Source organism: Falco biarmicus, chromosome Z (genome assembly GCF_023638135.1).
Source record: "Falco biarmicus isolate bFalBia1 chromosome Z, bFalBia1.pri, whole genome shotgun sequence".
In the NCBI taxonomy this organism is placed as follows: domain Eukaryota; kingdom Metazoa; phylum Chordata; class Aves; order Falconiformes; family Falconidae; genus Falco; species Falco biarmicus.
Genome location: NC_079311.1, coordinates 41,208,917 through 41,222,921, shown reverse-complemented (window position 1 = coordinate 41,222,921; position 14,005 = coordinate 41,208,917). Strand labels below are relative to the sequence as shown.

Sequence of the window (14,005 nt, the reverse complement as noted above, 5' to 3'; positions counted from 1 at the left end):
TTAATGTAAAACACAGAAATAGCCTTGAATGGAGGAGAGGGAACCAAGGTCTCTCTCTTACAAGGAAAATACCCTGCATGCAAGCAGGCACACAGCTTGGGAGCCTTCAAGTAAGAGTGCGAGGGGCCTTTGGGATTTAAGCAGCACCTGGGCAAGAGTCTTCAGGTTCACTGTTTGGAATTTGCATACTGGAGCTCTGCCTGACTGCCCTTTTCAGTATGTTGACATCACACGGCAACATGCAAAGATCGTCAAGCTAGTGACTCATGGCCTAATGTCTCTTTCCATACAATCTCAACTATATGGCAAGTTCAGCATCTCTAACCCTGTACAGTGTATTGTGCTGTAAACCCATAGCCTAAAATCTTTATTGAACTTTGCTTGCATTTCCTGAACAGCAGAAACTCAAGGGTTTATCAAGATTCATTCTCTAAGATTTAACATCCCCACAGATAATATGTGCACAAAAATAGTCCCCTTCCTTCCCACCGAAGGTTTTTCAAAAGTTGCTATTGATCATGGCTGCAAACCTCAACATACTCAACTGCATATTTGGCTGTGATCTAGAAATACTGTCTGTGATATCATTTCCTAGTGCCAAGCCTTAAAGTCAACCCATCACTGCCACATAGTAAGCTAAGTGACCTCTTCTCTCAAAAATCCAACAGTACAACAGGATCCAACAGTACAAACTGACGGCAATACATCACTACTCAGAGAAGATAAGCCTGTCTTCCTAGCACTTCCTCACTCACACCATCCCCACAAGCAACTAGTTCTCCTATGAACTCTGGTAAGTGAAGCATATCTGTTAAACATCTCTGAAAAATATGAAATCTCAAAGATCATTGTCACATGCATTCAGATCATAAAACAGCTACAAAAACCCTCTTATATGCAGCTGCATCTAATGCATTCTGTTCCAAAATTACTGCATCATTTTTCTTAAGGCAAGCAGAGGCACTCCAGAAATTTCTGAAAGCATGCCAGATTCCCTACAAAATATGTTTGTGTAGCCTACTTTGTTCTCTGAATCTTTAAAGTTGAGCTTTAAAGTGAGAATAACAGAAAACTTCCGCCAAACTAAAACCATATCACTGGGATGGCTCACCTGTTCAGCAACTGGGGGCACTGGGTCTTACCTACCACCTATAAAGTTGGTACCCACCCCAGGTGAGCCATGAAGTCCAACAGGAAGTATCTACTGTCCTTCAGAAGTAAGTCAGCCAGGTCCTCTATCAAAAAGCCAAACGGGCTAATATTATTGAAAGAATATCACAGACTGAAAAAAGCCTGTGTGTCAAGCAGACTTAGCGAATGACACCCAATTCCCATGTCTCTTCCTTTCAGTAAGACTGTTGAAAGCTCAAACTCTAGCAATATTACACATACTCCCTAGTCATGCTTTTCACCCATGCATACACCAAAATAGTCTCAGGAACGCTACCAGGAGTCCCATGACTAATTTTTCTTCCGATCCTCAGCAAGAAACAGACTTCTTGGGTGATACTTGCAGATTTCTTTGCAACCATCATTGTATGGTATTTATGGCAAACATATCTTTCACTTACAGAGTAAATGGGACAACACACACAATTATTTTGTTGTAACGTATGGGTTTCAGGGACTCGTTATGGTAATTTTTTCCCTGCCAAAATATTCAGCTTCCAAGTTATCACCATCCTATAGCTACATAGAATTGACAGTCTCTTCTCAACTGTGAACACCAGAGAGGATGTGACTTGCAAATTAGGTTTGGGACAGAGATCCAGGTCTTTTGTCTGTCTCATTAAACTTAGCCACAGAAACTTAGTATTAAAGAAGCACAAGGCTTGTAAAAAAAGAAAAACGAGCCAGGCAGTGATAATTCCAATTGCACTTACTGGGCTCAAAGTTAATAAAGAATTTGATAAATTCTACAACCATGATTGTATGTAATAATAAATAATAAAATCTAGTTTTATTAGCAAGGGCTGAATTACTTGAGTTAGCTTTAGTGCTATTCCCAAAGCATGTTTGTTAAGGATATTGTAATTTTCTTTCTTTCAAATATCCAAACACTTCATATTGACAATGCAGATTGTGAATCAGGATTAGAATTCAAACAGTTCCTCTTAATTTATGTTCTTGTAATTTTAGTGTTGTTCCAGAAAATGTCTCCAAACTTGCAACATACAAAAATTAAATGCTGGAGAAATGGAGGCTCGGGGGGGACATTATTGCTCCCTACAACTACCTACCTGAAATTAGGTTGTAGTGAGGTGGGTGTTGGTCTCTTTTTCCCAAATAACAGGTGACAGGACAAGAGGAAATGTCCTTAAGTTACACCAGGAGAGGTTTAGATGGGATATTAGGAAAAATTTCTTCATGGAAGGGATGGTGAAGCATTGGAACAGGCTGCCCAGGGAAGTGGTTGAGTCACTATCCATGGAGGTATTTAAAAGATTTGTAGACACAGCGCTTAGTGACATGGTTTAGTGGTGGGCTTGGCAGTGTTGGGTTAATGGTTGGACCTGATGATCTTAAAGGACTTTTCCAACCTAAACAATTCTATGATTCTATGATTCATATTATTAACAGTCATAGGCCTGCAGGAAAATATTAAATTATGCATATGTTTACTTACATTCTTTGTTTACTTTACATTTGGAGATAAGACAGTGAATAGGAGTTTTTCATGATGATTCACTCCCTTTCACATTCAACTTCCCTCTGGTGTGGTGTACTAGCTGAAAGCATTCACAATGAGCTGCTCTCTCCACTGAGCATAAAGAAACTCACACTCTCAGGGGCAACAAATAGTTTTCTTGTGTAGATTGAGAAAGGTTTCCTGAAAGCCAGACTTCTCAGTCTCTTTATCCCATATTTGAATGACTGTATTATGTCTTTATCAGGCCAAATTGGTATCAAAGTATGAGGCCAAACTAAGAGAACCACTGGTGTTCATGTGGAGTGGGTATTTTTCTGCACTGAATCATAAGGATCACTGAAGCTGAAATAATAGACTGGAAAAAAGAAATAATCCTTTCAGGAAAATACAGGTTTAATTAGATCACAACACTCTTGATGTGATAGCAAAGCCATGGAAGAACATTAATATTTAGCAGTTTTATCAGTAACTAATCTTTACAAGTGATGAGCTGGTAGCAGTAGCCACTGAATCCACATAAAATTTGATCCTGAGATCAGGTGTACATTTTTATCTTTCTGTTTGCTTCCAAAAGGTAACTTCGTGTGAGCAATATCTTTGGAAACCCAAAAGTGGAAATGCTCTGTCTAGCTAAGATAAAACACAGCATCAGAAGTTTGTTTTTATCTTCTTTGGTGTACTATTCTAAAAAGTGCAACTAAGGAAAGATTACCAGGCAAGGTGTAACATTTTCCCTACCTCTCCTGTAGCTTCAAAGACATCTCCACAGACAATTTGCTTTATAAACTTCCACGTATGGTATGCTAAACATTGATCTTGAAGATTTCAGAAACCACTTGCAGATGAGTCTCCCTTTATATTCACCAAAATACTGACAAAATAGGACAGTGGCTGCAGTCATCAGCTGCAGAAGCAGCTAAAGCAGAAAGGTCTTCCTTGGAAGAGGATAAAGCTTTGCTGCAGCATGGCCACCCTATCACTCTGAACTGTGTGGGAAAAAGCTCCAGTTTTAGTGTGAAGGAGCACAGCAGGTGGTACTTCTGTTAACTCTTTTTCCTAAACAATGTATGGCATGGGGGAAAACCAACAGCAAGCTAAAAACTTGCTAGTAAGAGCACCTATGAAAGCCATCAAAATAAAAAAAGACTAAGGTATGCCAGTTTCCCAGGCTTTTAAATTCAGTTTCATGCATACCTGCTTTTGCATCACCTCCTCCATTATGCTTCCTTACTTGGTCTCACTTTTGTTTCTTTTTATAATATTTATAAACATTTCTAACATTTATGGCTTACATACCCCTGCTACTAGAGTGGAGGTGTGTGGGAGATCCTTGCTGGCATCCACCATTCATTCTGGTCTGTGTTAAACCCTTCTGCCCTATCCTGTGTGTCTCTTGCATCTTTAGGTGGCAACTCTGGAGTACAGGATACCTCTTCCTCTGTGTTGGCACAGCTTTTAGCTCAACTGTTTTTAGGCACCATTGTCAGAAACATACCATTAACAGTTTAAGGCAAGACATCTGTCCAAATGAGTTCAAAACATCCGTTTCAAACCATGCCCAAAATTGTGCACACCTTTAATCAAACGCACCTTCAACACCAGTCAACAAATATAATCTTCAACTAACATTCAACAGCTTAATTTGCTATACCAACAAATTGCCATATTCACATATAGTGCTGCTTTTTGTGGATTTAAAGAGGTCAGTTTTTAACATGGGCTCATACTGTTCTCGAATAGTGCAACCTTGTAGTGTAATTGATAAGGAGAATCTATGCACAAGCTTTAATCTGCTTAGACTCCATAGGATGTAGAAAATACTAGCTACCAGAAAATACTAGCAACTGGGTGAATGGCATGGTAATTAGTGTATTAACTATGTTAGTTAATGGTAAAACTTGTCATTCCAGAATGCAATCTTCATGTCTTATTTCTTTGTGGTCAGCATCTTGTGATCAACTGAAATGTAGTTTGTAGTTTACAGTTTGTGAATTCTAAGCAGTTTGGACTCGACTGGTTAGACTGAATTTTTACCTCTTCTCCTTGTTTCCAGTACTCCTTCTATACAGCAATTGCTCCAAATAATTGCCACCGTTGTCACATTTGGCACCAAAATGAAATTGATGTGGTACTAGTGACAAATTTTTTAAAAAGTAAATAGCAGTTATTTTCAGTAGTTTTGAATTTTAGGACTTCCCTTAAGTCTGATTGTTAAAGGTGTAAAATATTAATACTGAAATACTGGACAAGTAAGCTGTTTCAAAAAGACCCTTTTATGTAATTTTAATTTTTTTGTGGTGGAAGTTCAGTAACATTTTTACATGAAGGTTTTCGTGTTAATGGCAAATAAACTTCACTACTGGAATCACAAGCAGGTAACTACTTTGCTCATGTTTAAGGCCAAATGAAGCAAGCCTCCAATACTCATGTACATCAGGCTATACGTTGTTCACTTGACAATAGCAATTCAGAATGGTTTACTGTATGTGGGAAGGATGACAATGATGTGCCACACTATATGCATTTGGATAGCAACAGGAGATGCTATTTGTCAGAGAATACCTCTTCTTTCAAGAAGTAAATAAGTTTGAGGTAAATACAGAGCAAGAGAGAGGTTGATTAATGTCCATGATGAGATTCTGGTTTAGATTTTTTTAGGCTAGACCAGTGTATTTTCTCAGTCACTGGAAAAGGCTGCCACATACGCAAGTAAAAGCAAGAAAAGTCAAAAGCATTGACAATCCAGTGATCCTTAACAAAGCACAGCTGATTTCAAGAACTCTGTACATCACTATTGCATCAGTAGGAAACTTGACCCACAGTGTGCACTGAAAACAAAAAAAATCCCACCTAGACTGCTGTAATGCAGCTTTTGCTTAAGCTACAGCATTCCTGACCAGAAAAAAATGCAGTGCTTTTCCAGTATTTGCGAAGTAAGGTGTATTTTTATGCACATTCACTGTTGTTTATATACATCAGATCTTCTCAAACAGAGCTCTTAGAAATACCAGTTTCATCTGGATTCAAAACACACAATTAAGGCTATCCAAAGTGATACACTGATTTTGGACTCAAGCCTTTCCTTGGTTACTGCTGATAGCCCTAGCCAGAAGGTCCTTCCTGAGTATGCGTAGTGTGACTGTAATCCTTAAAGAGAGGACCCTGTACTGAATCTGGCTGGGCAGACATATTTTCTATTACCTTCCCAACATTGTTATAATGTTCCAGTTATTTTGGAAAGAATGAGATTTCTAGCAGTTTTTGACACTTTAAAAACCATCTCAGTCAGACCTGCTTTGAGTAAGTTCACATTTTGCAATGGCAAGCAGGCATCCAAATGTTGTATAGGCTCCCAAGTCCTATGTTTGTGAGCCTCAAAAAAACTTAAAATTTCTTTTCAATTCTGATTTAAGCTCCCAGCTACCACACTTTCTGCAAGGCAGTCTTTAAGACGTCTCTGAGTAGGTTTAAACTGCAACTGATGCAGTGGTCCTTAGCCATAAAACACACAGGCTGGGTCTGGAACCAGCAGTTTACAGCTGACTGTGAGGTGGAGACTAAGCTACTTCATCCTGGCACTGAAGCAATGTAAGGCAGATACATCACTTTCAGGGTCCAAAATTAATTGCTGCACTACTTTGTGTAGATATGCAGCACATTTTCTGCTAGAAGGCATTCGGAAAGCTAAATCAAACTCTTCTCTGAAAGACTCTCAATCTACATTCCCAAATTCTCTGCCTAGTATATCCTGCCCAGTGGGGACAGGAGGTCTGCAGAAGAGACTATCTTCTGTGTTTCTTTCCCTATAAAACAAGGATAATGGCATCTGCTTGAGGAGAGAGAGAGCTTTGTTTGCAAATTTCCCTGGTTAGCAAGGATCTGAACCCAAATTTCCCACCTCCCTTGAAAATACTCTAGAAAATGCAGTTGGGAGTTCTAGGAGAGACCCTCCCTGTTTCCCCTCTTGGTGTTTTTCCACTTCGTATAAATAAAATGTTCATGGGGCTAAGGAGAAGGTGACCTTGCCAAGCTGTGGTTAAGGCACCCATGTTGGAAAGCCAGGTTTGAATTCCTATTCTATGAATATTTAATTGTCCTTCTGATACCAGACATGGCGTGGAGGCACTTCCTTTCCCTCCTCCCCTCCTCCTCATGTTAGTCTTCTCAAGGAGCCTGGGCACCTGTGGACTGAGGATCTGCTAAGCGGCAAGACTCACAAACCCAAACACTGCAAAGCTAAACCAAGACCTTTCATGGTCTCCGTTTTATCAGCCAGTGGTCTGCCTACCATTCCTGGACAGCTGCAGAGTGGATTCAGTGCTAGCAACCGTTGGATATTTTTAGTGGCTATTCCTTTTGCTGGCAGAAGAAACAGGACACTTGGCCAGTGAGAAGCATCCTTGGCTTGCCTGGCAGCCAGCTGGCAGCTCCAGCAGGCAGCCAGCTCTGAGACACAGGGGCAGAGGGGTGCGGCAGCAGCTCATCCCTGGAACCACTCCAAGAGCTCAGCCATTCACTGCCACTTTAAATGAAAAAATGAAATACTAATCAGATCGGTGATGTCAAAATAAATGCTTGCATTTGTATGCCAAGCTGCGGTCTGTGGGACTTTGGCTGCCTTGACAAAGTGACAGGGCCCTGTGATCTTAACGTTCCCGCAAAGGCTGGTACACGCAGCCGAGCAACCCCCACGCTGGGCACTACCGCCCGCGCCTCCCCGTCCCCCTCACTGCCTGGGAGCGGGAAACCCAGCCCCCGCCTTGCGTGAGCTGGCCGGGGCCTCGGTGACAGGCACGTCACCCTCAGGTAGCCGCACCGTAGCAGCGAGCCCCCGGGCTGCGGCGGCGAGAGCTGCCGGCGCCGCCGCCAAAGGAGAGCCCCGCTCGGCGGAGCGCAGGCTCCCGGCACGGCGGGAACAGCGACCGCGGGCGGGGCCTGAGGGGCACGGGGCGGGGCGCGGCGATCAGGGGCGGGGCCGGGGCTGAGGTCATCACGAGGCGCCGCGGCCGGGCGGGAAGGTGGCGGCGGCGTGGGGCGAGCGCGGCAGGTAAAACGGCGGCAACGGGGCGCTCCCGGGAGGGGGCGGGGGAGAGCCGGTAGCGCCGCTGGCCCCGCTCACCCACCCCACCCCCTCCCCTCCTCCCACGCCTCCGCGCGGCTGCCGCAGCAGGAGTTCCTTCTCCCTCAGCGCCCAGCCCTGCGCCTCCGGCCCGGTCCCCACGGCCTACGGGGTCCCTGCTGCAGGCGGCGGAGGGGTGAGGGGGCGCTGGGTGCCCCCTGGGGGCTGGGCCGCGGCCCGCTGGGCGCAGCGGCTCCGCGGGCCCCGCCGCGCTCCCCGCCGCGGTCCGTGCCACCGGCGCCGGCCGATCCCCCGGCGTCGTGAGGCGCTTCTGGAAGCGAAAGCTGCCGTCACTGCCCCTGTCCCGAAGTAGGCTCCTGGGGCTGGAGCAGGAGTAAGCAGCAGAATGATCAGAATGCAGAACAGTAGGGCGTGTGGAGCCGGCAGTGCCTGCCAGCTTATTTCACAGTACTTGCGCAGCTTGACGCGGTGCCTTTCCTGTCGGACTTTAGGTTTAAGTGTAGTTTAATAAAAGAACTTTGCATGTAATTCTGCTCAAGCTTCTCAAAGCTGATTAACAAGCTTTCTGCTTGTTGGTCTCTTTAACACTTGGAAATGTGTAGGTGAAACTTGTATCTTAATAAATGGTGTTTTGTAATTCATCGGAGTATTTCAGCTGAACTGGGTGTTAGGTGCTTTACTCAAGGTAATGCTCAGTTCTCCAGAGGTCAAAGTGGCTTGCCAGTGTCAACATTGGAAAGGGAAGGCTGTTTACCTGATTTTGGCCTTAAGGAAATAGTTCTTTCACACTGTAGGTGGTATTTATAAATGACAGCTGCACTGAGTTAAGAGCAATCAGTCGTTCTATTACAGCACAGGCTTGATTTGGACACTTCCTATGAATCAATATCTTCTCACCTGCATGCTCCATCTCTTTAAAAATCAGACACACACTCCCCATCCTTCTGTATTTTGACTGGAAAATAAAATCGGAGGTAATTTTGCACCTCTTTGATTTCAGCATCTCCACAGAATCACTGAGGTTGAAGGGGACTGCTAAAGATCATCTAGTCCAATGCTCCAGCTCAAGCTGAGTTAGGTATAGTAGGTTGGCAAGAACCACGTCCACCCTGAAATAATTTTGTAAAATAAAAAATGGAAATTTCCATCCTTACACAAATGGCTGTTCTCTAAACGCACTAAATGTAGATTTGTGGGCAGGGACTTGTAAAACACTGAAGTGTATATATTTGGGCTCTGTTTAATGGTTTTAGGTATTTGGCTGCTACAACATTGGTAACACAAAGAACCACAAATAGATAAAAGAGTTTATGGGGAATATCAGGATGCTCTTCCTAGTTTATTTACCAATAGTAAGTTACGCTTCTTGATCTTTGTAATTATGTGTCTTTCTTTGGGACGGGTATTTGGGGGGCAAATGGGGACATGCATTTTTCTGTGTTTCCCTTATTAAAGAAAGAAGTTTTCTATCTTTGCTTGTAATTTCAACTCATGGGAAGCAACTTCTGCTGCTGCTAACTTGTAGTTATTAATGAAGGTCTTCATTATGTTCACTATTTCTGTAGTTTCCTGATGTAAAAGAAGGCTTCTGGAAAGGCACCAGTTGCTTTGTCAAGGGGTATTAGTAACTGAATTAACTTTCACATGAAAGCCTCATTATGATGTGTGCTGGTTTTCCTGTGATACAGAATGAAGTCTGCAAACTCCTGTGTGGATTGTTTTACAGTAGTTTAAGAGTAGCAAATGCTTCTGTTACTTTGTTGAGGTCTTACTTTCATCTCCAGAAGAACTTATTCCTGCCTTAAAAAGATGGCTTTGCTGTTTGTGTTAAGTGTGTGGAATAAAAGGAAGTTGCTAATTACTGAAAATTACGTGTACATATTACTTGATGTTTAAACAGTGAAATTACAGTTGATGCTGATGTTCAAAACTGACTTCTTGGCAAGATCTTAGTGTTTTACATTGTGTGGAAAACTTATAAACTGGATTTGGAAGAAGCTTCCTTGAAAGCAGTTTAAAGGGAATTGGTTATAAACCTTTAATAATTATTAAAGAGAATGTTTATTGGAAAGGCTTTTCATTTTTTAAGTGCTTTAGAATGCTAAATGGAGGATTGTAGGTTATAATTCTAACACCTGCATGTTGAAAACAATTGAGTTAGCTTTTACGTATCGATAAAGTAAATCATGCTTAACTGAAGGTAAAGAGAATCCAAATGTCTTTATTTTGCACTGTCTTTTACAAAGGGGTAAAAAGCTGGTGGCGTTTAAATGTGTAGCACCTGGATATTGACCGGTGGCATGTAGGGAAAGTCTGTGGTGCTGAAATACCTCTACACCTTTTGAAGAATGTAATGAATACATAATACAAACAAGTTGGTGTCTGCTTCAGAGATCCTTATTTGCAGCACAGAATGTTAGCTTAAATTACCAGTTTGGCTCCGTGTGCCAGGATATGGGGTGGAGCGCGACTGTGTGGAGATACCTCTCTGTTGACTGTTGTTCAAAGGGAATGATTCTGGCAGAACTGGCAGTTGGGAGAAATATCTTCAAACAGACCTAGCATAAATTGGTAGGGTTTGTCTGACTGTCCTTCGTTTTCTAGAAAACTTGGTTTGTGTAAATTTGTATTTAATTGTTTTAATTGGCTGTTATTTCAGGCAATGCGTTTGTATACTCTCTGAAAAACAGAAAAGCTGAGATAGAAATGGCCTACGTCTTGGGGGTTAATGCCTGCTACTTGTGTCAGTATTTGTGTGAACAAGTTTGTGCAACTGATTTTACAGAATTAAAAATATTAGTGTGGTGTTTAAGGCATTAACCAGTTCATGTATCCAAATTTTTGGAACATCTTTAAGTTGGGAATTTTCCAGGGCTTGGCAGACATCAAATACAGAATTGTAACTGCCTGGTTTGGTTGGGAGATCAGTTCTCATGATCTTCTCTCATAAAGACCTTTCTTTCATTTGTTTTTGTTTTCTGAGATTTTTGGAAATGCATGAAAAGATACAGCTACAGTTGTGCTCTGAAACAAGGTATTTTGTGTATGCTTACAAAAGAACATTTGGCGTAGTTCTACATTTTGCAATTAAGAGATCTTAGACAACTGCATTTTGTGCCTACCTTTCACTGTGTGTATTAACAATGTAGGAAAGGTCATCACTGACGTAGCAGGAGTGCAGTGAAATAAAACATGTGCTTGGGAAGGGAGATGATTCAGTGCATTCTAGATGGTACATTTCTAGCTTGTACCTTTATATAATGAAGCCATTTCTAATGGCCCTCTGTTTTTCAAGGGGTTTTTATTTGAAGTTTCTAAGCCTTCCACTTGTTTCCACCTAAGAGTGCTTGTGCTGGACCTCTGAACAAGTTCAGGTGGTTTTCTGATTTTCTCATGTGGATTATTAGTGTTAGAGTGGAATTAGATTGGAATAATTGGTTGTTAGCAATGGAAAGTAACAGCTTCCTGAAATAATGGAACATCACTATCAACTACCATAATTGCTAGTTTTTAATTGGCTGTTTACAGGTTTAACTGTTTTATACTTTGTATGACAGTTATTCTCACTTTTATACTTCACTGTTTGTAATGGGTATATTCCCAGGATAGTTCAGATGGCCGTTTTTTCTTCTCTACTTTCCCCTGTAGGACAGGGTTATATTTACAAGTTCTTTCCTTCTCCTATCTCTTTATTTCATTTTCCCTTTAACTGTAGCAACCAAAACTGTGTGTTACCGTGTAGTGTATTTCTTACCACAGAGAAACATTTTTTGCTATAGATAGTTTTAGGAAGTTTATTCTTTAACTTTGTCTACTTTGCAACCATGTTTTACTTTGCTGGAGGCTTTTTTCTCGTGTTTGCTGCCAGAGGTGTATGATTCTAATTCAGGTCAACGCTTTCTATATTAAGTGGAAAAGCAATGTTATACAAATATAATTCCATGAAGCATCATTTCTCTCCTATTTCCTGTTCTTTGTGCCTTTTATGTAACTCTGTTATGCACAGGTGATCAAGAATGACTCTATTCATGTTGTCCACCATCTGCTGTTATTGTTACTTATTCTTTTGCAAACATCTATCTTCTAAAATATTAAAACGTATAACTAAACAATTAGCTTGCCTTATGTTTTCATGACTTATGAAGTACATTTGATAAGGAAGGTGCAATGAATATGACTTCTATTTTTAAAATGTACTAGGAATTTGTTACATTTTTGTGTGTAGAAGAAGTATGACATGAAACAGTGTTTGTAAAATTAACAGCAAGAGTTTGTGTTAGCGTTACCGTTCCTAATTTGTTTTCTTGCTTAGAACCCAGCTAGTGAACCTCCTTTTTTAAAGGTGAAATGCATTACTTGCAAAAAAAAAAAAAAAAAAAAAAAAAAAGAAACCAAATACTCATATTATGGACAGAATGTAGCAAAAAAAATTACAGAAGATAATGTTTTGTAAGAGAAGTATCTCAAAGACAGCAGAAATAATGGCTCTACTACTGTCTCTATGATGACAGTACCTTGATATGTGCTTAAGATAGTGATTAACTGGTCCTATGAAATCCAAGGAATATTGACTCAGAACAGTGTATTTAGGAAGCAGTAGTAAAAGATGTACTATTTGCATATACAAAGCTCAGATATGTGTAAAGAACTTTTAAGGTGTACAGCAAGGATATTGTTTTAGCAGTTGAGGTAGTATGTTTCTTCTGTTATGTGAACATCTTCATTTTTTAACCTATTAAGGAAGAATGAAAGGAAATGCAGAATGAACAGAAGTACAGTTGTAATAGTGTATTAGATACTTGAACAACAAAATAAACCAAATGATACCTGCATGCTTTGACATATGTATGGCAGAATGCATACCCAAGGGCTTTTGATTATCTGGAAAACTCTTTAGAATTATTTAAACCACTTTAGTAACAACACAACATATATACATCAGTGCTCAAAAAACCCCCATGAAGTATGAGTATATAGGCAAGATATTCTATTTCTGTGTAGTTAGCATGAGCAGGTTTTTTTGTTTAAAACTAAAGCCCCATTTCTCTTTATCTGTTCCATACTCCAGCTCCTCCCTGTGAAAGCAAGGAAAGTTGAATGGATGACAAATGCTAGTCTGAATTAGTTCCGTGATCATACACTGTTCGGGAGTCAAGTTTGTTGCACTTCATCTGAATCTCTTCAATTAGTCAGGAAAAAGTACTGAAGAATCCTACCTTTGTATACCTAGGCTCAACTTGCAAATTTGTGTAACATTGCAGCTCTTTTTGATTTTGCTTAGGAATTTGATAAGCTGTATTTTAGTACTTGTGTTAGGAAGCATGTTGGTGGGATAGTTACATTATGATACATTTACGAGAAGACTAGGTTGAAGAAAAGATAGAAGTTGTATTTACTCAAATGCAGTTGGAATCAAACGGTAAATTATGTCATTATTTAGAGTCTGTGCAGTTAAACTAACCAAAATACCACAAATTTAAGAGAAGACATCACAGTTCAAACAGAGAGGAGAGCATGGGGTTTACAAACATGCTTGATTATGGCACAGCTATGCTTCTCCCCGTCTCATGTACTTGTCATTACAAGTTCTTGCTTCTCTGAGTGCATCTGTCTCTCTCATCTTGCTCATTTAGTCATGTTGGATCAATGTGGGACAGTCTATGTCTAGATTCTAAACTTAAACATATTATCAGCATTTTTTTTACAATATTACTGAAATAGCAGTACTGATTGAAAGCAAAGATACAGATATACCTAACATTTAAATAAATGCAACAATATATATACATGTATAACTTTTTGTCCTGTTCAATTATGGGTTTTCATAATGGTCCTGCTAAGAAACTAAAAAAATAATAATTACCTTTTAGCTTTGATATTGCATTCTGTAGTAATTTTTATCCTCTTTTGTTGAAATACATCCTTCCTTTATCAATTTTTGCTTGTCTCTCCCCACTTAGTTTGATTTCTGGTTTGCTTTAATTCGGTTCATATGTCATCTGTTTCATTGCTACAGAGGTTGGTGTGTAGTCATTAATTCCCTTGATCTTTTACTTTTTTTTTCTTGATACTAAAAGGGCTGTCTATTTAAGTGACCAGATAAACAGTTCATTCCTGTCTTTTCTTGGATAAAACTAAGTCATTCTCCCAGGGTGGTTGAGATCCAGTATTTGATAAGCCAGGCACAGCCTGAAGGTGGAGTAGATATCCATCTTGTCTGGAACACAACCACTTACCCATGTATTTTAATGTAATAAAATTAGCAGTGCTGTTGA

General features: G+C 40.4%; 1 protein-coding gene across 10 annotated transcripts in view; it reads left to right on the top strand.

Moving 5' to 3' along the window:
- Positions 1 to 7,641: 7,641 nt before the first annotated feature.
- Positions 7,642 to 14,005, top strand: part of AOPEP (aminopeptidase O (putative)) — a 205,405-nt gene continuing 199,041 nt past the window's right edge. For 8 of the 10 annotated variants that reach the window (XR_008819389.1, XM_056324322.1, XM_056324321.1 and 5 more), the window contains exon 1: positions 7,642 to 7,697. The gene's annotated coding sequence lies outside the window, so the exon portion shown is untranslated. The remainder of the gene's footprint in view (positions 7,698 to 14,005) is intronic. The other 2 variants (XM_056324319.1, XM_056324320.1) reach the window with 2 other exon arrangements.